This window comes from Bos grunniens, chromosome 23 (genome assembly GCF_055505025.1).
Source record: "Bos grunniens cultivar Pamir isolate PY7600 chromosome 23, Bosgru_T2T1.0, whole genome shotgun sequence".
Taxonomy (NCBI): Eukaryota; Metazoa; Chordata; class Mammalia; order Artiodactyla; family Bovidae; genus Bos; species Bos grunniens.
The window spans coordinates 10430567-10454793 of NC_141187.1; the positions used below are offsets into that span (position 1 = coordinate 10430567).

A 24227-nucleotide genomic window follows, 5' to 3' on the forward strand; every position below is an offset into this window, starting at 1 on the left:
TAGAAAAAAGCTCACGCAGCAACAAATATCCTGCACAGCCATAAAAAAAATTTTTTTTTAAAAATGGTGTCAGGACTCATCGTTGCTAGATGAAACAGTAATAATAATGAGGCAACACATATCAAGTTCTTACGATGCGTCAGGCCCTCAGGGAGCCCTTCACACAGATGCACAGCCATCACTCTCACAACAGCCTCATGACAAAGATGCTGCTTTTACACCCACTTAATAGATGAGAATTTAAGTATCTTGCACAGGGTCACACAGTGAGTAGTAAGGCAGGGACTTGAACCCAGGGAGTCGGACCTCAGAACCCTTGATCAGTCTTTTTATCACCTCCGGAAAAGTGGAGGTATTGGAGCACACAAGAAAAGCCGTGCAGATGGAGGATAGAACCTTGACAAATGCCTGTAAGTGGTACTCCAATTCTTCAGCTGGGACCTAAAGTCAGATTCTGAGAAGATGAAGGTGTGGGTCAAAAACAACCCAAGTGGGACTTCCCTGGTGGTCCAGTGGTTAAGACTCTGCTCCAATGCAGGGAGCCCCAGTTCAAGGCCTGGTCAAGGAACTAGACCCGCATGCCTTGACTAAGAGTTCTCAGGCTGCAACTAAAGATCCCACATGCAGCAACAAAGACCTGGTGCAGCAAAAAACAAACCCAGGTGTACCTAGTAATGTGGTGGATTAGACTGTCTCTGCACATGTAAATAATAACACTAATAATAAATAATAATAAATAAAAACTATGTGCCAGGCACTGTTCTAATGGGCATCACATACATTCTCACTTAGTCCTCTCACAAATCCTACAAAGAAGGTGCCCATTCTACAGGAATGGAAACTGAGGCTCCAACAGCTTAAGGGACTTATCCAGCTAGTAAATACCAGAGACAGAAACTCAAAGCCAAGCTGTGTGCACAGGCAGCTGGCTCTAGAGTTGCCTCCCCAAAGCAGTCTTTCCCAACTGCCCTTCAACAGTCACGCAGTGAAAGTATAAGGTGACTCCCTTGAAACAGTTCATAGTTGAAACCAGTATTTGAAGTCAATGCTTCTAGAAGTCACCAAAGGGCTATCAGCTGCCTTGAACCAATGTTGAGATTTACTAAGTGAATATTCTAGTTAATACAACCCAACTAGAATGAAGCATTGCCTCTTATTTCTGGTCTCTGAAACACACCCAGCTCATTCCTAGGCTTCTCTGGTGGCCCTGACAGTAAAGAATCTGCCTGCAATGCAGGAAACCCCAGTTAGATCCCTGGGTAAGGAAGATCTCCTGGAGACAGGAATGGCAATCCACTCCAGTATTCTTGCCTGGAGAATTTCATGGACAGAGGAGCCTGGTATGCTACAGTGGATGGGGTCGCAAAGAGTCAAACAGGACTGAGTGACTAACACTTTCATTTTCATTCCCATCGCATCCAATTCCATGGAGAAGCCTGATTGGTCTAGTGGGAAATCCACCTCCATTAAAGTGATTGGTTCAGAGGGAGCACGTGACACGAATCAGATTAACTAAGGCGCAAGGAGACATTGGCTAGAGGTTTCTCGCCGAGTTTCCCACCAGTCTGTTTCATCACACTCCCTTTGGGAAGAGAGCATGTCTCTCCTGGGTTTTGACTTTGTCTTCCCAGGGTAGGAGAGTGGGAACTGTCCCTGATGGCCATCTTAATGACAGCCTCACTGCACAGACAGTCTCGAGGTACCCCTGTAACCCAGTCTGCTGCCTGATTCCCAAGCATCAGGTCAGTACATTCCTTACCCTTTATGCCCGTTCAACTTGAGTGCTTGCAGCCCTGAACTCCCACTGGAATACAAGCAGCGTGAAGGCACAACCCATGTCTGTCTGCTTCTCTGCTGTGTCCCAAGCCCTGACTATATAGAATTAAGCACGGAGAGAGAACTCATTATAGTTGAGTGAGAGAAACATGGACCTAATAAAGACTCAGAGGATAATATAGCTGGCAAGCACTTCTAAAAGCATCTAATCCAGTTCTTCTCTCTTTTCTTCTCTATAGTGAGGAAGGCAAGAGTTGCTGTGTTAGGAAGGTTAATAGTTGTCCCTCTAATTAAGACAGGCACACTCTAGCACCCATAGCGAGGATCTTCAGTCTCTGTGAGGCAAGCACACTGGAGGGGCTTTGATGTTTCACTCAGTCCAATTTGGAGAACAAGACCAGGAAGAGATAGGCCCCCAGGCTAAGCAAAACCTCATCATCAGTTGAGGATAGAAATGGGGACTTGGTAGGGAAAAAACAAAACAAAAAAGCCCCAAACAAATGAAAACAAAAGCTCACAAATTTTTATATTAAGAATTTTTCAAGTACAAATACCTTTGAGTGTAATAGTTGGTTGATGTTTAATGCTGGCTGTTTTTCATGAATAAATTAAAGGAAATGTCTGGTTATAACTCTACAGGACTTCAACATGGAGCACTCTGTCTGCATCCCTCTTTGTATGTAGGGCTGAATCTACCCACAGCTTCCTTTGCTGGGGGGACAACTCTAAAAATCCAAAATAACAAAATGAAAGCCATGAAGCATTAGTGGACTTCATAACTCCCTTCCATTGCATTCCAGAATTCTTGTCTATACTTTTTACATAATATTTTGTTTCTTTTAAAATCAACTTTACTGAGGTATCATTTCCGTGAATGAAATTCACCAAATTTAAGCATGCATTTTGATAAGCTTTGATATATATGCCAGGGAACCACCACCACAGTTAAATAGAATATTTCCCTCACATCCAAAAGTTTATTTGTTCAACTCTGTAGTCAATACCCATCTCCTTATCCCAGGACAGGCCCCAGGCAACCATGGATCTGCTTTCTGTCACTATAGCTTAATTTTACTTGTTCTAAAACTTCATATAAATGGAGTTATACAATATACAGTTGTATTAGTTGTCCAAGGCTGCCATAAAATACTGCATACTGGGAGGCTATTAAAACAACAGAAATTTATTTTCTCATAGTTCTACAGGCTGGAAGACCAAGATCAAGGTGTTGACAGGCTTGGTTTCTCCTAAACCCTCTCTGACATTCAGATAACCTCCTTCTCTCTGTGTCTGGACGTGGCCTTTCTCTCTGTGGATGCATCTCTTGTGTCTCCTCTTCTTTTTCCAAGGACACCAGTCCTATTGGATTAGGGCCCCACCACCATTATGACCTCATTTAACCTTACTTGCCTCTTTAAAGGCCCAGTCTCCAAATAAAGTCACATTGGTTAGGGCTTCAACACATGAATTTGGGGACACAATTCAGTCTGTAATAGTGGTCTTTTGTATTTAACTTCTATGACTCAGCACGATGCCAGTGTGAGTCATCTACTTCTGTGGCATTTATCAGTAGTTTTTTTCCTTTTTATTGCAGAGTATTAGTCCATTCTATGAATATACTACAGTTTGTTTATCCATGTATCTGTTGGTGGATATTTGGGTTATTTCTAGCTTTTGACTTTATGAACAAAACTCCTGTAAATAGTCTAGTGTGTCTTTTTGTGGACATATGTTTTAACTTCTCTTGGGTAAATACCTAGGAATGAATTGCTGGACAATATGGTATGTTTAATTTTATAAAAAGCTGTCAAATATTTCTCTAAAGTGGTTGTCTGATTTTACGTTTTCACCAACAGTTTATGAGTTTCAGTTGTTCCACATACTCACCAACACTTGGTATTGTCAGTCTTTTTCCTCTTTCTATAAGCCATTCCAGTAACGGTGTAGTGGTTTCTCACTGTGGTTTTAATTTGCATCTCCTTGATGACTAATCACACTAACCATCTTTTCTTGTGCTATTTGTCGTTCAGATGCCTCCTCTGGTGAAGTGTCAATTCAAATCTCTTGCTAATTTTAAAAACGGGGTTGTTTTCTTACTGCTGAGTTGTAAGAGTTCTTTACATACTCTGAATACAACCCCTTTATCAGTTATATGCTTTGCAAATATTTTTCTCCCACTCTGTGACTTTCATTCTCCTAAGAGTGTCTTTCATACAGTGGAAATTTTTCCTTTTCCTCAAGTCTAGTCTCGGATTATTTCTTCCTGGGTCATGCTTTTGCTATTGTGTTACCTTTTTCAATACGTTCTCTATTTTTGGTTGCACTGGGTCTTTGCTGTTGCACACAGGCTTTCTCTAGTTGCAGCAAGCAGGGGCTGCTCTTCACTGAGTGCACCAGCTTCTCATTGCAGGGGCTTCTCTTGTTGCAGAGCACAGGCTCTGGGCAGACAGGCTCAGGGGCTGTGGCACATGAGCTTAGTTGCTCCACAGAATGTGGACTCTTCCCAGACCAAGGATCAAACCTGTATCCCCTGCATTGGCAGGAGGATTCTTAACCACTGTACCACCAAGAAGTCCCTCTCATGTTGTCTTGAATAAAGAGTCCTACTTCTTCCTTTCCAACATGGATGCCTATTTTTTTTCTTGCCTTATTGCATTGGCTAAAACCTTTAGTACAGTGTTGACTAGAAGTGGTGAGCAGAAGTATCCCTGGTTTTGCTCATCTAAGAGTGAACGCAGAAATACTTCTGCTTTATTGACTATACCAAAGTCTTTGACTGTGTGGATCACAACAAACTGTGGAAAATTCTTAAAGAGATGGAAATACCAGAACACCTTACCTGCCTCCTGAGAAATCTGTATGCAGGTCAAGAAGCAACAGTTAGAACCTGACATGGAACAACGGACTGGTTCCAAATTAGGAAAGAAGTACATCAAGGCTGTATGTTGTCATCCTGCTTATTTAACTTATATGCAGAGTACATCATGCAAAATGCCAGGCTAGATGAAGCGTAAGCTGGAATCAAGATTTCTGGGAGAAATATCAATAACCTCAGATATGCAGATGACACCATCCTTATGGCAGAAAGCAAAGAAGAACTAAAGAGCCTCTTGATGCAAGTAAAAGAGGAGAGTGAAAAAATTGGCTTAAAACTCAACATTCAGAAAATGAAGATCATGGCATCCAGTCCCATCTCTTCATGGCAAAGAGATGGAAAACAGTGACAGAATTTATTTTCTTGGACTCCCAAATCACTGCAGATGGTGACTGCAGCCATGAAATTAAAAGACACTTGCTCCTTGGAAGAAAAGCTAGGACCAACTTAGACAACATATTCAAAAGCAGAGACAATCCTTTGCCAACAAAGGTCTGTCTTGTCAGAGGTATGGTTTTTCCAGGAGTTATGTATGGATGTGAGAGTTGGACTATAAAGAAAGCTGAGCACTGAAGAATTGATGCTTTTGAACTGTGGTGTTGGAGAAGACTCTCGAGAGTCCCTTGGACTGCAAGGAGATCAAACCAGTCAATCCTAAAGGAAATTGGTCCTGCATATTCATTGGAAGGACTGATGCTGAAGCTGAAGTTCCAATACTTTGGCCACCTGATGGGAAGAACTGACTCTTTGGAAAAGACTCTTATGCTGGGAAAGATTGAAAGCAGGAGGAGAAGGGGACGACAGAGGATGAGATGGTTAGATGGCATCACCGACTCCATGAACATGAGTTTGAGCAAGCTCCGGGAGATGGACAAGGAAGCCTGGCCGTCCATGGGGTCCATGGGGTTGCAAAGAGTCGGACACTACTGAGCAACTGAACTGAGAGGGAAAGCATTCAGTTTCACCATTAAGTATGATGTTAGCTGTAGGTTTTTCACAGATGTTCTTTATCTGGTTGAGGAATCTCCTTTCTACTACTAGTTTGCTTAGAGTTTTTAACGAGGAATAGATGTATTTTTGTCAAAATTGTTCACTGCATCCATTAAGATGATCCTATGGCTTTTCTTTCTTTCTTAATAACATGAATTATATTGATTTTCTAATATTAAGTCAATCTTGTCTTCCTGGAGTAAATCTCACTTGGTCATGATGCGTTTTCTCTACATGTTGGTTTTATTTACTAAAATTTTGTTTGGAAGTTTTGCATCTACATTCATAAGGAATATTAGTCTGTAGTTTTATTTTCTTATAAATTTTTGTCTGGTTTTAGTATCAGGATAATACTGGCCTCAGAATGAGTTGTAAAATTTTTCTCCTCTTCAGTTTTATGAGTTTGTATATAATTGGTATTTATTTTCTCCTTTAAATATTTGCAGAATTGTCCAGTGAAGCTAGTTAGGCTTGGAGATTTCTTTGGGGGGAGGTTTTAAGCTACAAACCCAATTTCTTTAATAGATACTGGGTTTTTCAGGTTACTTATTCTTACTGAGTTTTGATAGTTCGTCTGATGATTTCTTTCTGTTACATATAAGTTGTCTAGTTTATATTGTTGCCATTGGCAAAATTGTTCGTAATATTCTCTTATTGTCTTTTTTTACCTGTAGTAAAAATCTGTAGTGAGATCACCACTGTCATTACTGATAGCAATAATTTGTATCCCCTCTCTTTTTTCCAGATCGACATTGTTAAAGGTCTATCAAGATTATTGATCTTCCTTTTGCCTTTATTGATTTTCTTCATTATTTTGCTGTGTTGTTTCATTTATTTCTGCTCTGATCTTCATTACTTCCTTTCTTCTGCTTATTATGAGTTTCAATTGCTCTTCTTTTTCTAGGTCCTCAAGGTGGAAGCTGAGACTTTTGATTTGAGACCTTTCAAGTACTGAATTAGTAGCAGCCAACAAATTTTGATATGTTGAGTTTCTTTCATTCCATTCAAAATACATTCTAGTTTCTCTTTTGTATTTTTTATTTGACCCATGGTGATTTAGTAGTGTGTTATCTAGTTTCCAAATATCTGGAGATTTTCCAAGAGTCTTTCTGTTATTTACTTCTAATTGCATTGTGATGAGAGGACATATTTTATTATGACTTGAATCTTTTCAGATATATTGAGACTTACATAGTCCAGAATATGGCCTATTTTGGTAAATGTTCTGTGTACATTTGGAAAGAATGTAAACATTCTGCTGTTGTTGGATGAAATATTCTATAAATGTCAATTAGATCAAGTTGATTGATGGTGTTAGTCTTCTGTACCCTTGATTATTTTCTACTTACTTGTATATCAATTAATGAGAGAACATTGAAGTCTCCTTTTGTAATTATGACTTGTCTATTTCTCCTTGCAGTCCTATTGTTTTTTGAGTCATATATTTTGAAGCTCTGTTCTTAGGTACATAAACTTGACTTCATTTATTTATTCTTCCATTTATTTATGTATTTGGCTGCTTCAGGTCTTAGTTGTGGCATGCAGAATCTAGTTCCCCGACCAAGAATCGAACGTGGTCCCCCTGCACTGGGAGTGTGGAGTCTTAGCCACTGGACCACCAGGGAAGCCCCTAGGTGAATAGCCTTTTAGAATTAAGTCATCTTGATGAATTGGCCACTTTATGATTATAAAATGATTTTCTTTATTCCTGACAACGTTCTTTGCCCTGAAATTTACTTTGACATTAATACAGCTACTACATGTTTCTTTGTTTGTTTCATAACTATTTTTAATCTAATAATATATACATCTTTCCAAAACATAGACATTTTAAAGATGTAATTGACATATAACATTATATTAGTTTCAGGCATACAACATTTTAATTTAATATATGGCAGTAGTAGCAAAGAATGTACCTGCCAGTGTAGGAGACGTAAGAGATGCCAGTTCAACCCCTGGATCGGGAAGATTCCCTGGAGGAGGGCACGGCAATCCACTTCAGTATTCTTGCCTGGAAAATCCCATGGACAGAGGAACCTGGTGGGCTATGGTCTATAGCATCACAAATAGTTGGACATGACTGAAGTGACTTAGCATGCACATGCATTTATGGCAGAATTATCACCACAATAAGTCTAGTTAACATCCATTACCACACATAGTTATAAATTTTCTTTCTTGTGATGATAACTTTTAAGATCTACTCTCTTATCAACTTTCAAATATACAATGCAGTATTATTATTTTTTAATTAAATTTATTTATTTTAATTAGAGGCTAATTACTTTACAATATTGTATTGGTTTTGCCATACATCAACATGAATCCACCATGGGTGTACACATGTTCCCAATCCTGAACCCCCCTCCCACCTCCCTCCCCATACCATCCCTCTGGGTCATCCCAGTGCACCAGCCCCAAGTTTCCTGTATCCTGCATCAAACCTGGACTGGCGATTCGTTTCTTATATGATATTATACATGTTTCAATGCCATTCTCCCAAATCATGCCCCCCGTCCCTCTCCCACAGAGTCCAAAAGACTGTTCTATACATCAGTGTCTCTTTTGCTGTCTCCTATACAGGGTTATTGTTACCATCTTTCTAAATTCCATATATATGCGTTAGTATACTGTATTGGCGTTTTTCTTTCTGGCTTACTTCACTCTGTATAATGGGCTCCAGTTTCATCCACCTCATTAGAACTGATTCAAATGTATTATTTTTAATGGCTGAGTAATATTCCATTGTATATATGTACCACAGCTTTCTTATCCATTCATCTGCTGATGGACATCTAGGTTGCTTCCATGTCCTGGCTATTATAAACAGTGCTGCGATGAACACTGGGGTACACGTGTCTCTTTCAATTCTGGTTTCCTCAGTGTGTATGCCCAGCAGTGGGATTGCTGGGTTGTATGGCAGTTCTATTTCTAGTTTTTTAAGGAATCTCCACACTGTTCTCCATAGTGGCTGTACTAGTTTGTATTCCCACCAACAGTGTAAGAGGGTTCCCTTTCTCCACATCCTCTCCAGCATTTATTGCTTGTAGACTTTTGGATCTCAGCCATTCTGACTGGCGTGAAATGGTACCTCATTGTGGTTTTGATTTGCATTTCTCTGATAATGAGTGATGTTGAGCATCTTTTCACGTGTTTGTTAGCCATTTGTATGTCTTCTTTGGAGAAATGTCTCTTTAGTTCTTTGGCCCATTTTTTGATTGGTTCGTTTATTTTTCTGGAATTGAGCTGCAGGAGTTGCTTGTATATTTTTGAGATTAGTTGTTTGTCAGTTGCTTCATTTGCTATTATTTCCTCCCATTCTGAAGGCTGTATTTTCACCTTGCTTATAGTTTCTTTTGTTGTGCAGAAGCTTTTAATTTTAATTAGATCCCATTTGTTTATTTTTGGTTTTATTTCCAATATTCTGGGAGGTGGGTCATAGAGGATCCTACAATGCAGTATTATTGATTATGCACATCACATCCCCACATTCATCTTTCTTTTGACTAGTGTTAACATGATATAGGAGAAGGCAATGGCACCCCACTCCATTACTCTTGCCAGGAAAATCCCATGGACGGAGGAGCCTGGTAGGCTGCAGTCCATGGGGTCGCTAGGAGTCGGACACGACTGAGCGACTTCACTTTCACTTTTCACTTTCATGCATTGGAGAAGGAAATGGCAACCCACTCCAGTGTTCTTGCCTGGAGAATCCCAGGGACAGGGGAGCCTGGTGGGCTGCCGTCTCTGGGGTCGCACAGAGTCGGACACGACTGAAGCGACTTAGCAGCAGCAGCAGCAGCAACATGATATATCTTTTTGAACTTTTTTTATTGTGACATATCTGTGTTTTTATATTTAAAATGCATTTCTTATGATGTGGAGGATAGGGAACACTTCTACACTGTTGGTGAGAATGTAAGTTGGTACAGCCACTGTGGGAAACAGTGTGGAGGTTCCTCAAAAAACTAAAAATTGAATTACCATCCAATCGAGCAATCCCACTCCTGGGTGTATATCCAGACAAAACTATTATTCAAAAAGATACAGGTACCTCTATGTTCATAGCAGCATTTATTCATAATAGCCAAGACATGAAAGCAACCTAAATGTCCACTGACAGATGAGTGGATAAAGAAGATGTAGTACACATATGCAATGGAATACTATTCAGCCATAAAAAGAATGAAACAGTGCCATTTGCAGCAACATGAATGCAACTAGAGATGATAATACTAAGTGAAGTAAGTCAGAAAGAGAAAGACAAATACCATATGCTGTCACTTATATGTGGAATCTAAAATATGATGCAAACAAACCTCTCTATGAAACAGAAACAGAGTCATGGATACAGAGAACAGACTGGTGGTAGGGTGTTGAGGGAAGGATGGAGTGGGAGTCTGGGGTTAGCAGATGTAAGCTTTTATATAGAGAGTGGATAACAAGGTGCTACTGTACAGCACAGAGAACTATATTCAATATCCTATGATAAACCATAATAGAAAAGAATATAAAAAATAAAAAATGTATATATGTATAACTGAAAAAATAACTGGTGTATTTCTTATGCGCACCATATAATTTGGTCTTGCTTTTTTATCCAGCCTAACAATCTCTGCCTTCTAACTAGAGCATTTAGACCGTTTACTTTTTTTCATTTTTAACCTCAAAGAAATATGTGAATATTTTTGTTTGGTTTGGTTTTAATTGTGATAAAATATACACAACATAAAAATCACCATCTTAACCATTTTAAGTATACAGTTTAGTAGTGCTAAGCATATTCACATTGTTGTACAAACAGTCTTTGGGATTTTTTTCATCTTGCAAAACTGAAGCCCTATTCCTATAAACAGTAACTCCTTGTCTCCCTCCCCAGTCCCTGGTAACAATCATTCTACTTTCTGTTTCGAGGAGTTTGGCTATTCTAGTTACCTCGTGTAAATGAAATTATGCAGCACAGACCATTCACTTTTAATGGGACTGTTGATATTGTTAAGTGTGCGCCCACCATTTTGCTATGTGTTTTACAGTTGTTCCATTTCTTTTTTGTTCCTTTTTTCTCTTTTTGAAAAAAATTTTTAAAGTTTTTATTGAATTTGTTACAATAAATTGCTTCTGTTGGTTCTGAGACATGTGGGATCTCAGCTCCCTGATCAGGGATCAAACCTGCACCCCTTATATTGGAAAGCGAAGTCATAACCACTGGACCACCAGGGAAATCCCATGGATTAAGTATTCTTTATGACTCCATTTTATTTCCTTTGTTGGCTTAGTAGCTGTGCATATTGTTTTATTTTAGTGGTTGCTTTGAGGTTTATGGTGTATATATCTTAACACAATCTACCTTTAATTGATATTATACCACTTCACATGTAGTACAAGAAACCTACTATTGAATATGTCCATTTCTCCCTTCTTGGCCTTCGGGCTTTTGCTGTCTCACTTTTTACTTATACATGTGAAATAAACCACACAATACATAATTGTTGTTGCTGTCGTTTAAGCAGTTATCTTTGAAAGATATATACTTGCTTAAAAAACAAACAAACATGTATTTAGGACTTCCCTAGTGGTGCAGTGGTAAAGAGTCCACTTGTCAATACTGGGGACATGGGTTCAACTCTTTTTCCAGGAAGATTCTCTATACTCCGAGGCAACTAAGCCCATGCAGCACAAGTACTGAGGCCATGTGCCACAACTACCGAAACCCGCACATCCTGGAGCCCGTGTTCATCAACAAAAGGAGCCACTGCAGTGAGAAGCCTGCACGCAGCATCTAGAGAGCGGCCCCCACTCGCCACAATTAGAGAAACCCCGCGGGTAGCGACAAAGACCCAGTGCAGCCAAAAATAGTGACTGAATAAAAAAACTGTTTTTAAAGGCTGGGCTTCTCCAAGGGCTTCAAGTGCTGTGTGACCTCCCCACCCTCCCACCCCCCCAAGAAAAAAACATGTATTCACCCCTATGGTTACCTTTTCCAGTGCTCTTCATTCCTTTGGGTAGATCTGTATTTCCACCTGGTATCATTTCCTTCAGCCTGAAGGACTTCCTTTAACATTTCTGAGTTCTTTTCTGCTGGGGATAAATTCTTTCAGTTTTTATATGTCTGAAAAGATCTGTATAGTATCTTCATTTCTGAAGATATTTTCCCTGGGTATAGGATTTAGATTGACAGTTTTGTTTTCTTTCAGGACTTAAAATATTTTGCTCCACTGTCTTCTCACTTGCAGTGTATCCAGTGAGAAATCTGCAGCTATCCTTATATTTGTTTTTCTCTATATAATGTGTGGTTTTTTTTTTCCCTCCAGCTGCTTCAAAGATGTCCTCTTTAACACAGGTTTTGAGCATTTGGGTCGTACACTCATTGGTGTAGTTCTCTTTCAGGTTTCTTATACGTGGGGCTCATTGAGCTTCTTGGATCTGTAAGTTTACAGTTTTCATCAAATTTAGAAAAATTTTGGCCATCACTTTTTCAAGTAAATTTTCTGTCCTCCTAACTCTTTTTCAAGGACTCCAATTGTGTATAATAGGCTGCTTGATGTTGTCTAATAGTTCATGGACACTCTTTGCAGTTTATAAACTTTTTTTCTTTATGCTTAACTTTGAATAGTTTCTATTGTTATGTCTTCCTGTTCCTAAAATTTTCTTCTGCAATGTCTAATTTGCTATTAATCTTAGCCAGGGTGGTTTTCATCTCACTCACTTGGTTTTCACCTCTAAGAGTTTGGTTTAAATCTTTTTTATAACATACATATTTTGAACAAATGAAATACAGTCATAATAGCTGGTTTAACATCCTTGGCTGCTAGTTACAGTATCTTTTAGTTCTGGGTCAATTTTGATAGATTTATTTTCCTTCTCATTATGGGTCACATTTTACATGTCTGATAATCTTTGTTTGCATGCCAGACATTGTGAATTTTACCTCACTGGGTGCTGGATATTTTGGTATTTCTACAAATATTCTTGAGATTTGTATGGGAGCTAGATTACTTGGACACAGTTCAATCCTTTTGGTCTTGCTGTTAAGAATTGTTAGGTAGGAACAGAACCATGTTTAATATAGGGTTAATTATCCCCCATTACTGAGACAATACCCTTTTGAGTATTCTACCCAAAGCCCCAAGACTTACAAAGTTTTCCAGTCTGGTTGGTGGTGATAGACATTGTTCCCAGCTCTGAGTGAACACCTATTATCTCCTCTAATCTTTCCAGATGTTTATTTCCCTGGCCTTGGTTAGTTTCCTCACACTCGGGGGTCAGTTATGCTGCATACTTGAGGGAGACCTTCTGCAGAGCTCTAGATCCGGTGTGTAGCCTCTCTCCCCTTTGGGACTCTCTCCTGCAAATTCTGGCCACCTTGGTCTCCCCAAATTTCTAACTCTGTCCTCAGGCAGAGAATTCTCCACTCAGAGAATTGGCTGAGCTCTGCCTGGGTTTTCTCTTCCTGTGTTACAGCCTGGAAACCCTTGTGTGGCAGAAAGTTAGGGAAATGGAAGAATTTGTGTGTTTTCCTTGCTCTCAGTAACTGTCTTTCATTGCCTGAAATGGTTTGAAAACCACTGTTTCATATATTTTGTCTGTCTGTCTGTCATTTTGGTTGTTTCATGGAAGAAAGTATAACCAGTTCCTATTGCTCCTTAGCTCGAAGTGAAAATCCTTCTTTCCCTTCAAATCCTTTCTTATCCTTTGTTGCAGGTAGAACGATGTTAGGCACATGGTTGGTTCATTCACTAAATTCTTCTTAAATTAATTCATCTTTGTAAGTAGTGACATCCAAGCAAAAGTTTTTCAGAAATTCAACTGTCAATGATTGGGTTAATTTTTTAAATGTTCAATAATAAATTATTATAATTCTTACTCAAATGAAGACCAAATTCATTTAAGTAACTGCATGGAGGCAGATCAGAAATTTTTTAGAAACACACTATATAGAAATGTTTTTTAGATGCTTGTTTTCTGTGTACCTGCTTTTACTTATTTATTTGAAAGTATTCTATAACTTATAGAAAATGACAAATATGAGATCAATACATATGGATCTCAGAAATCATATTTATTTTCACTACCAGAGTTTCCCTGAATGTGTGGCACATAGTAAACACTCAATATTGAAAGAATGATTGAGTGAATAGAACATTGTTTTGTGTAGAATACTTTCTACTTCACCAAACAATATTATTTTACTTCAATAACAACTCTATCAATATGTCTATCCCCTCATTTAAAAAATTTAGGCTCTATTTATCCATGCCTCTTCTGGTCTCTTCACAACACACTCTGTTGCCCAACTTCATAACATTGTTTTGTCCGATGAAGTTAACACAAATCAATATATCTTTCTCTACAGGAGAGGCTTTGGATCTGGATTCCAAATTTGGATTTGGAAATCTTAATTGAATAGGTTTGGCTTAAACTCCTAGAAGCATCAAACTTGCATAACACTCTGACTACTAGTTTAATTCTTGTGGATTCTTGGGGCTCCGTCACCCCACTGTGCTTTGAGCTCTCCCCACATCTGTCATGCACTTCTGTGGCTCGGCCAAATCTTGCCCAGTTTTAGGCTTCCTTCTTCCATGAAGCCTTCTCCTGTCACAGCGATCTTATCCTTCAGCCTGCTCCCTAGAACTTAATTGTCTTTTCCATCCACTTGGTACCTAATCAACCATACTGCCTTGTCATACCCTTTGTGTTTATGTGGGAATTCTGTCTCAACCAGCTTGTAACCACTTTCAGAAAAGAGGCCCACATGTGCTTAGCAGAGTCATAATAATAATAATACTAGCAATAACCAACAGACTATGTGCCAGACCTTGTTCTAAGATGTCTTTATGAATGACTTAGTTAATCCTCACCTGATTCTTAGGGTGTGGTGCTATCATTATGTCATTTTCTAGATAAAGAAGCTGAGGCCAGAAGGGTTAGGTCACTTGCCCAGGATGGCTGGCAAAGCCAGGATTCAAATCTAGCATTGTGACTCCGAGCCAGAGCCCCTCACCACTGCACAGTGCATGGGCCTGGGGGTGCAGTAGGTGCTGAATGAATGAAAACACAGAGGTCTGCCTGTGCAGGAGGGAAATCTCCAGCAGGAGCCCTGTTGCATTACTGTCATCGCTTTAATGTTTCCCATCGCTACTCCTGCATCACTGCTGTTGTTTCAGGAATGAGATCCTGTGTGGTCCAGGAGGAAACAGAGAGGAGAGAAGTGAGATGCCTACACCCCTCTCCTGCCTTCCTCCCTTGCAGGTTGGGCAAAAGAGCAAGTCGGGACAGTTCTTTCTGCCACCCTCTAGCTCTCAGAGCCAGTCAGCAAAGTTGAGCAGGGAGAAGCAGAAAAGGGAGGTTTGGGGGACGAGGTTGGGGGGAGTGACATCCTCAGGATCACTGATTTCTGGGGCCTCTGCCTCCCAAGGTTCAGTCAACCGGATGTGCCTGTATCTTGCCGGAATTTGGCCGGATTTAGAGAGATAAGATCAATCTGACCCTTAATTCCCCAAATGTAATTTATGGGCTTGTCTTCTGTGTGCTGCAACACGTCTGGCTATCCGAAATCTGGTAATTATTTATGTAAACACAGCATCCTGCCTTTGTGGATTATAATTGGACTTGAATGGCAAGAAGCGGGGACTTACACAGTTGGGATGGTGCTGAAACCTCCTTTTGAAAACACTTACCTGAGCCTTTGAAATCTTCCCTGTGGTTCATGGATAGCTTTAGCCAGTCACCACCACCACCACTACTCCCTCCCCAAGATTTTTTTTTTTTTTTTTTTTGGCTTCTTCCTTCAGCAGGCCTGGGCAAATGTATTCCCAAATATTAACAGGTTTTGTAGTTCTTCTCAGAGAATGGGGTAAAGACACCTCAACCATCTTGGCTGGACCCAAGCTGAGAGGACATGAGCCCTGGGGTGGAGGCCTCCACAGATCTCCTCATTGTCTGTTGGAACATGAATTTTATACCCCCACTAAGAATAAACAGGATTAGGAATTTAATGCTGTTTGGAAAAGAGGAGAGGTGGCTGGTGAAAGAGAAAGGTCTTTGCTTTTTATTCATGCTGCGAGTTCCCCAGGAACCTTCGCTGTACATACACACAGGAGAGCCAGGAGGATTAGGGGGAAAGAAAATGAGCTGATTGAACAGATGGTTCAGCAAGCACTCCCAGGAGGCCCCTGGGGTGGATGAATCTGCATCTTTAAATAACATTAATTTCTGAAAGGCCCAAATTGTTTCCTAAATTGCTGCACTGAACTCTTAGCTTTCATCTATTTTTATGGCACCTCTCCTGGTGGAAGGCAGGGGCTGCTGCTTTCTGACAAGCCAGCTTTGGAGAAATTCCTCATCATCAGTCCAGCCAGTGAGGAATCAGTTTCATGAAAGAGAAAGAAATCTTTAAGAATCAAGGTGCTTTGAAAAACAGATTTTGGCAGAAGCAACGCCCCCTGAGTAATCCAAACAAACCACCCAGTTCTAAAGCCAGCTGAGACCCTCATTTCCTCAGTAGCCCGAGGCAAACCAATTAACCTCAGTTTCCCCATCTGTAAAATGGGGTTAATAATGCTTACCTGCTGCAGGAGGGCTGTGAGGTTTTAATAGGGTAATGGTTGTAGAGCCCTTTGATGTAGTAAGTTTTATTAACTTCCAAGGGATTCCCTGAAGTCAGAAAAAGCAGTTAAAACCCAAGAGAGAAGAAAAGCATTGAAAGGCAAAGCTCAGCAAAGCATTTCACTTTCAGCTCTAATTTCAGAAGCCCAGAGTCCACCGCTCCAGCGTGAGTGGGAAGCAGTGTCCTGGGCTGGGGGCGTGTGACTGGCATTTGGGAAGGGAGAGCCTTAATACTGTCTCAGAAGGCACTCGGCTTTCAGTGGAGGTAAAGGTAAACAAATAGCCTTGCTTGATCAAACCAAGACCGTTCTTTGGCCCCCATTAAGGTTCTTTTCTAATAGCAAGTCTCCAGTAAGGGAATTATTTTGGTGTTAATCCAAGGTCCTTGGAATTGAATTTAGAAACCTCTAGTTTCTGGCTTCCTGCTTCCCAACAATTAAATAAAGAGAGAACTCAAGATCTGGCCTCCAGCCAGGGTTCCAGACCAGAGAGGGGGCGGTGAGGAACATCGGCCAAGGGTCAGAGAACGGGGGCTTTTTGAGTTCCATCACTCACAGCTAGGTGTGCTGGCCTAGGTTGCTGGGCCAGCTTAGTCTCCTACTTCATAAAAATGATTTTAATCAGACAGCCTTGCCTGAAGGGCCCAAATAATTAAGATTTGGAATGTGAAAGTGCATTAAAGTTATAAAGCATGCTCAAAGTGTTAGCTACTATAATTCAGGACAAACCTCCACATTTCCTTCAGTAACTTTAAAAAAATCTCAGTGATTTGGATAATTGTACCCCAAGTCAACTCATTCAGTGTAAGAAACCCCATCCTCCTCTCTAAGTTTTGATTTGCCCCCACGGCTGAGTGCCCACTGGCTAGTCAAGGTGATTGGGCGTCGGTGACATGGACACAGCCTGGGTGTCCAGCTGGCCCGGTGTGCCTGGGACTGTCCCGGGTTCAGCACTGGGACTCTTGCCCCCAACCCTGGGCAAACCAGGATGGTCAGTCATCCGACTGGGAACTCGGGCTGGTTAGAAAGTGCTGGTTACCAGTTCCTGGCAATTGATTCACTATGGCGTGCTAACCAGGCTATTGACTCACCAGGGAGGCCTGGCATGCTGCAGTCCATGGGGTCGCAAAGAGCTGGACACGACTGGGCGACTGAACAACACCACCACCGTGGCGTATCATGGAAAACGAGGCACAGCCACGCGGGGCAGAAGCGCCCTGGGATCTTACCACCCGGCCCTACTACCATCGACCTCAGATCAGAACTATGGCCTCAGTTTCCTCATCTGTAAAGGGAGGGGACATGATGCAATTCCTTCTCACCTTTTCCTCCAGGAGAAGAGGACACAGACACCTGCCCACGAACTAGCCCAGCCCCACAGGGGATGCTGTGTGGTTTTCAACAAGAGAGGCGGGCGGTGGGGATGTGCCAGGGGCCCATGTCCACTTCTGCTGTGGCTTTCAGCTCCTGATGTTCACTAGGAGTCCTTTAATACCCTTTCTCTGAGCAGCAAGCACATGGCTGGGAATGTGGCGGCCCTAAACTAACAGCTGAGAGCTCTACATAGCTCTTTAGGTCACTTTAGCACATTATACCCCTGAGATTCAAACTTTCTCCAAGGTCACGTTAAGATTCAAGTTTGGCGAAATGGAGCGCTGAGTCCAAAAACGAAAACAATCTAAAAGACCAGGGCTGTTTCCTTTACCCCGGTTTACTGAGCGACACCTTTTCTTGCTGTGGTTTCTATAATGGTATTTTATTTTACAATATAAAGGTAAAGAAAAATACTCTCTGCTAACAGAGTAAAGCCACATTAATTACACATAGGTTTTATCTTTGTTGCATAGATTTTCCAGCCAAACCACTGCTTGGATTCCCCCTTTGTCTGACCCAGGTAGACAGGCGAGAGGATCAGAGCTGGGATTTTTCTGGTTGGGGGCACCTTGCAGGGGTCAGCTGATTCTTTTAAAGTGCCCTTAACAGGAGCCTATGTTAATGCAGTTTTCTCATGACAGATCAGAACCTGGCCTTTATAGCATTAAAAAAATTTTTTTTTTACATCGAGAAGAAACGGTGAACAATGATTGAATCAAAGCCGCCCTCAGCAGCCTCCCCCAACTCCACCCCATCTGAGAACAGCCCTGTTTCAATTTCACCACTGAGTTCAGCCTGCCTGCTCCAGACGTCCAGACCTCGCACTCTATAAATCGTCTCTGCCCTTGCCCTGGAGTTGCTGACTATATGTATTTTTGGGCCCAGCATTAATTCCCTCATCCTTGGCTGGTGACACTAAGATTTGTAACTGATAGAATGTGTTTTTAATGTATTTCCTGCAGGTTACTATTAAAGAAATCTAATTCTTCTGAACTTGCAAAAGGTTCTGCTTCCATTTAAAAAAAAAAAAAAAAAGGCATTACGGGAAGAATTTCCCTGCAGCCTTCAGAAGGACCGGGCAGCCAGCAGGGTCTGGGGCTCCGGAATTCTCTGCTTAGCTCTGCCACTCATTCTTCCTCCTCCCGCCCAGTCTGTACTCCTCTCCGGGCCTTCATTTTCCTGGGTATGAAGTGAGGATAAATATTTGTCCATGAGATGAGGGTGTTGTAAGGATTAATTGGTTGGTGCTTCGGGAAACCTTTGAAGATGAAAGACGCTCTCTGCAGATGCTAAGTAAACTCGTAACGTGTCTGGTTTTAATGAGCCAGGTGAAGCCAGAGGGGATGGCTGGAGATTAACTGTGCCTAGTCCAGAGCTGGCCTGCTCAGGCTGGGCTGAAAACAGGGTGGAGCTCCCTGCTGGCTTCCTGGCTCCTGGCACAGGGCCTGGCACGTTGGTGTCTATAAATGTATGCAAAAGCAACTGAACTGGGATTTAACCCAGATTCTCACGTCGCAGAGAGCAGGGCCCCAGACTTCGCAAAGCATGCTTACTGCCTGTCTTTCTAGCACATGGCTTGGGCAGTTACTTAACCTTTCCAAATCTCAGTTCCTCGTTTGCCCATGGGGATAATGAGAGTCCCCCTTCTCACAGGACGGTGGTGAGGGTTTATCATAAACATAGCCAGCAGCAATGGATCACTGGCTACATGTCAGCCAGGCTCTGAGCACTTTATACTCTTGAGCTTCCTGAATTTGCACACCAACCCATGAGGGAGGAGCTACTGTTATCATCCCCATTCTAAAGGTGACAAAACTGGGGCACAATTCCAAACACGGGCTAAAGCACTGATCACGAAGTGAAATACTGCATGTTACCCTTAGCAGAGTGCTGGACACATGTTAAGTCCACAACCAACAGGTTGAGGAGCTCTCAGACTCTGCCTAATTTGCCAAACCAGCAGAGAGCTCCATGGGGTTGTGACTCAGCCATGTCCTGGGAATGTAGGAGCCAGGAAGGAGGGGATCAGAGTAGATGACCCTGATGGGGGCCCAGGGCTATGGGGAGATGCTAGATGTGTGTGCACCCATCAATCTGCAGGTTTGGTAAGGTGTGTGTCTGAGCCTGCTCAAGGTGGTCACATCTGGGACCCATGAATCTCTGTCAAAAGCATTTCACACCAAATCCTGGTACGTCAAAGGCAGCCTGAGCTATGAGCTTCGAATGCTAAAATGTTGGGAACCCCTGGGATTGTGCCGGTGCTTAAGGAGGAGGTTCCTTGGAAGGTGTGGGCTGGATTGCGGCTAGTCCAGGCAATAATAAAGCAAAGAATCAGAAGGAAGCAAAATAAGATTCTGGCCCAAGCAGTCCGAGTCCACGTGAAGAGTCAGAAGAGAAAACCGAGGCCCAAGTAAGAAATGATTTCGCAGCCCCAGCAAGTGACATCATAGCCTGGGCTCTGACATAGTCAGAGAAGCAGCTAAGACGTGGGCTGGGGAAGCCTCTGGGTGGAACAGAAATATCTTCAGCAACTGCTCCTGGTGATGGAAAGATGGAAATGGAATTTTATTTAAACATTATGTTGTTTTGAAAAGTCTGACTAATGTGAAAGTCCCTATTTAAAAAGGAGTTGACTCTGCTTTGCAATTGGTTGGTGTTTCCACACCCACATGTTGACTAAGGCCTTGGAAAACAAACTTCCTGGTAGATCCTGATTCAAATCACTTGGGAGCGAACGCTTCAAGGTACAATCCCTGAGCTGTGAGCAGAGGGGCCTGGCCAAGAAAAACCCTGTGTCTGTGTTTATGAAAAGGCAAACAGATCCCAAAGGGAGGCCCACGTTCTAGCTGGCGTTGGGCACAGGCCCTCCAGGAAAGCACACACAGATTCGAAGGAGGCCCTGGCACAGCTTCTCCGGGACCCCAGTGAGCCCCGTTTCAGAGCCCTCTTTAGACACACAGAATGCGAGGAGAGGGAAAGGGCAGCGTGGAGCCTTCTCTTCCTGAGTGCCCAGTAAACGCTGTGTCTGCTCACCGCCGCTTCAGTCCAGCCACGTGAAGCACGTGCACGTAAGTAGCATGTGGCCATGTTCTCAGTGTGGAAATGGGCCTGGGCAAGTCAGGAAGGGTGTCCTGGTTTTGCTCCAAACAGTCTCGGTTTATGCAGTTGAACCAGCACAATTAATAACAGCTTTCCCCTCCATTCTCAAAGATGCCTCCATTTGGATAACAAGTCATACATGGACACCCTAGGTTAAATGAATTGCTTCCAAATCACCCAGCTAGTGAGCGGCAGAGTTGGGATTTGAACCTAGGTTTTTCTAAGTTCAAAAAGCAGACACTGGGGGAGTTCCCCCTCAATTCACAATAACAAAGACGGTCGGGGCGTCGACTGCAGAGCACAGACAGCCTTTTGGGGCTGCCTGCCTGCACCCGCTCCTCTCGCTCACTCAGGGCCTCCCCGAGCCTGTCTGATGGGCCTCTGGGCAGGAAAGTGCCCAGCAGACAAAACATACACCTTCACCAACAACCCCCCTCGCTGTGTTTGTTTTGTCTGCTGAGTGCGTTTCTCCCACCTCCTCCATGATAAAAATGCAAGGGCTGACTTCAAGTTTGGGCCACCAGCCCAGCTCCCGCGTCCTGACCTCCACGGGAGGACTGCCTAGCCCAGCCCACGGGGCCATCCTCGGCCTGCCTCCCACTGCTGTTTCTCCAGCCCTTACCTCTCAGACGCAGAGGGTTTGTGTCATTCCAGGTTCACAGGTAATATCTGTTTATGTTTCAGGACCTCAGAACTGATCCAATCCAAGCTCCTTTGTACCAGTGGGGAAACCAAGGGCCAGAGAAGTCAAGTGACTTGCCCGAAGGCACAGAGCTAAAAACTGAAGTCAGGAGACCGGGTCTCCTCACCCTGAGGTCAGGGTTCTTTCAAGCCAGATTCTTTCTCAGTTTAGCCTGAGGCTGCCTGCTGCAAGGTACTTCCGTAATACCTGGATAAATCCTTCACATGATAAGACTTGTTGGACTCCAGAGACCAAGGTGTATCTGCTTGACCCGGCCCCTCCACTCCTGAACCTGCCAAAACTCAAGGTTAGTAGCAGGGTCTTCATTCAACCACCTACTGAATCCACTTGCTCGCCTTCCTGCCCGGTGGTTATAAACATCCCCAATATCAAAGAAATCACCACTCCTGACATTGCCTGCTGTCTCCAGACAGCTGGCTGCTGAAAACATCTTCTTTGCACCGAGTGGGAGATGGTTTCTGTTCACCCTTCAGTCTTAGTTCCTCCCAACGACCCACTGCAGGGCACGTTTGACGCCCCCTTCTCCCACACATTCTCAAAATAGTTGAAGACTCAACAACTGCTGCTCTTTGGATTGTTTACTCTCACGATGTTGTTTTGGTGGAAAAATAGGTGGAGAGTCCTACCACTGAAGCCCACCTCTGCCTTTTATCTGCTGTTGACCACGGGCAAGTCACTTAACCGCTCTGAACTTCAGTTTGCTTACTGGAAACACAGAGAGATCATGGTAGTATTTACTTCTTTGGGAGCTGTGAGGATCAGGTGAGATAATCCGTGTAACTGACGAGGGCCAGTGTCCAGCACAGCCAGCCCTTATAAACGATAACAATATTCTTGTTTTTCTCCAACTTCTTACTGTATTTCTCTAAACGCAAGCAGCAAGGCTTTAGTTCCTTTGGAAGCTACATCGCACGACCTTCATCATCAATTAACACCCATGTGCCCTTTTCACACACAAAACTGCTAACACGTTTTGACCATGAACTGTCACTCACAAATTTGCTTTGTTCCCTTCCTCCAAGCATGAGGCTTGCGGTTCCTCAGATTATATTTCATCCTATTAGAGGCCGCCTATCTTTCTGGCCATCAGGACTCTCTCTGGATCTGAGATTTGGAGACTGGGGAAGACGATAACCATGTGAAAACCACAAAGGCTCAACCACGTGAGGCTCCAGCCCACCCCGTTTTTCTTTCTCCCATCAAGGGTCCATAAAAGCCTGCCCAGCTGCCCAGCGAGGTGACCCCTTCAAGCCTGACCGACCGTGTTGACGTTCTGCCGGCAATTGTCTGCAGAGGAGCCCTTGTGCCCCTTTTGAAGTTCAGTGGAGTGAAGTGTAATCTAAGTGAGCTGGAACACGTTTTGATAAAGCAGCTTCCATGGCCAGGGGCCTCCTTTTGGCAAAGCCATTAACATGGGAAGCTGAGCCGGGGCTGAGCTTTTCGTCTGGGCCTGCCAGCCCGTCCCCTGGCCTTTGATCACAGGACATTAAGATACTTGCGCACAGAGCAGTAGTTCAGTTCTGACCTCCTTGTTTTCCAGATGGGGAAACTGAGGCCCAGAGAGGAGGAGCAACTTGCCTGAGGTCACACAGCTGGTGAGGGGCAGGGTCAGTGCTGGGACCCTTGTCCACACCAGCCAGGCCTTCCTCGGGCTGTACAAAATGGTGGGTGGTCAGTGACAAAAAAGAGAATGCAGAGGACGACGCAATAGGGAAGAATCAGGCTCCCTCCCTGGGGAAGGCTGGCAGACCCTGGCATCTGCACGCCAGCCAGGTGGGCCGAGATAGGAAGGAATCACAGCTAAGCCTGGTTAACACCCACAGCCTCATCAAAGCACGGCTGCATTGTTGGTCTCATACGCTCGTCTCGTCAGGGTTGGCGTCTTGCTGACGGGTGAAATGGACCTGCTCAAGGCCGCACAGGGCAGGCACTGCTGAGGGGACATATTGCCCTGGAAAAGGGCTTTAAAGGTCACTTGGATGATGAACAGGGGCAGAGCTAGGAGACTCAGATCTCATGAGGCGGTTATGAGGATGAAATGGGTGCTTAGAAGAGCACCCGGCCGGTACGCGCTCACCGAGCTCACCACCACCATCAGGACATCTGTCACTCCCATCCACCCTCAGGGCTGATTCTCCCAGTGGGGTCGGGTCCCTCTTCCCTCACCCGGAGAGAAAAGGAGGGCTCCTGTGGCGAAGGCTGGACTCGTAGCTGGGCTTCTGGCCCACGCTTCCAAACCCACTGACTGGAGGCCACTGGAACGTCCCATGGGAGCTCTGAGCGGGTGAGTGGCCCCCACGATGGCGGAAGCCTGGCCACATGCTCTGAGGGGTCCAGCCTGTCCTCCGGCTCTCCAGCTGCCTCAAATCCCCCAGCTTTCAGAGCATCTGAGGAAGGGATCCGGTCCTACGAATCCCCACTTCCTGGTCTCTGGGGAGGCTTCTCAGGAGCCGAGGGCTGGAGAAGGGCTCCCCCAGCCCTCACTGCCAGCCATGCTCCCAGAACAGGACAACAGGGTATGATTCCCACGAGCTGGGTGAGTCAGGACAGGAGGCAGGGAGACGTGGTCTTTCTTCTCAGCCTCAGACTCTCAGTGTGCAGCTCTCGGGTGGCAGATGGTTCCTCCCCATGATGTCTAACTGCTGTTAGAAGGAGCTGGCGTTCCTAGAGACTGATGGGGTGGAGAGAGCCCAAGATCCTTCTGGGGGCCTCGAGGGACCCGCCCCATAGATGACACACGAGTGCGGTGTCCATAGTTTACCTTTTTGTATGTTTTCTGTCCGATTTCTTCGACGCGGTGGTA

At 43.6% G+C, this 24227-nt stretch overlaps 2 long non-coding RNA genes across 2 annotated transcripts in view; one reads left to right on the forward strand and one right to left on the reverse strand.

Annotated features, from left to right (window-relative positions):
* The first annotated feature begins 1505 nt into the window (after nucleotides 1–1505).
* Nucleotides 1506–11530, forward strand: LOC147346636 (uncharacterized). Its single transcript, XR_015153067.1, has 2 exons — nucleotides 1506–1742; nucleotides 11280–11530. It is a non-coding gene; the product is annotated as an uncharacterized LOC147346636 (long non-coding RNA).
* Nucleotides 2279–24227, reverse strand: part of LOC147346637 (uncharacterized) — a 118740-nt gene continuing 96791 nt past the window's right edge. The window contains exons 5-7 of the long non-coding RNA XR_015153059.1: nucleotides 11620–11719; nucleotides 7561–7655; nucleotides 2279–2501 (exon numbers count right to left, since the gene is read on the reverse strand). This is a non-coding gene — a long non-coding RNA (uncharacterized LOC147346637). The remainder of the gene's footprint in view (nucleotides 2502–7560; nucleotides 7656–11619; nucleotides 11720–24227) is intronic.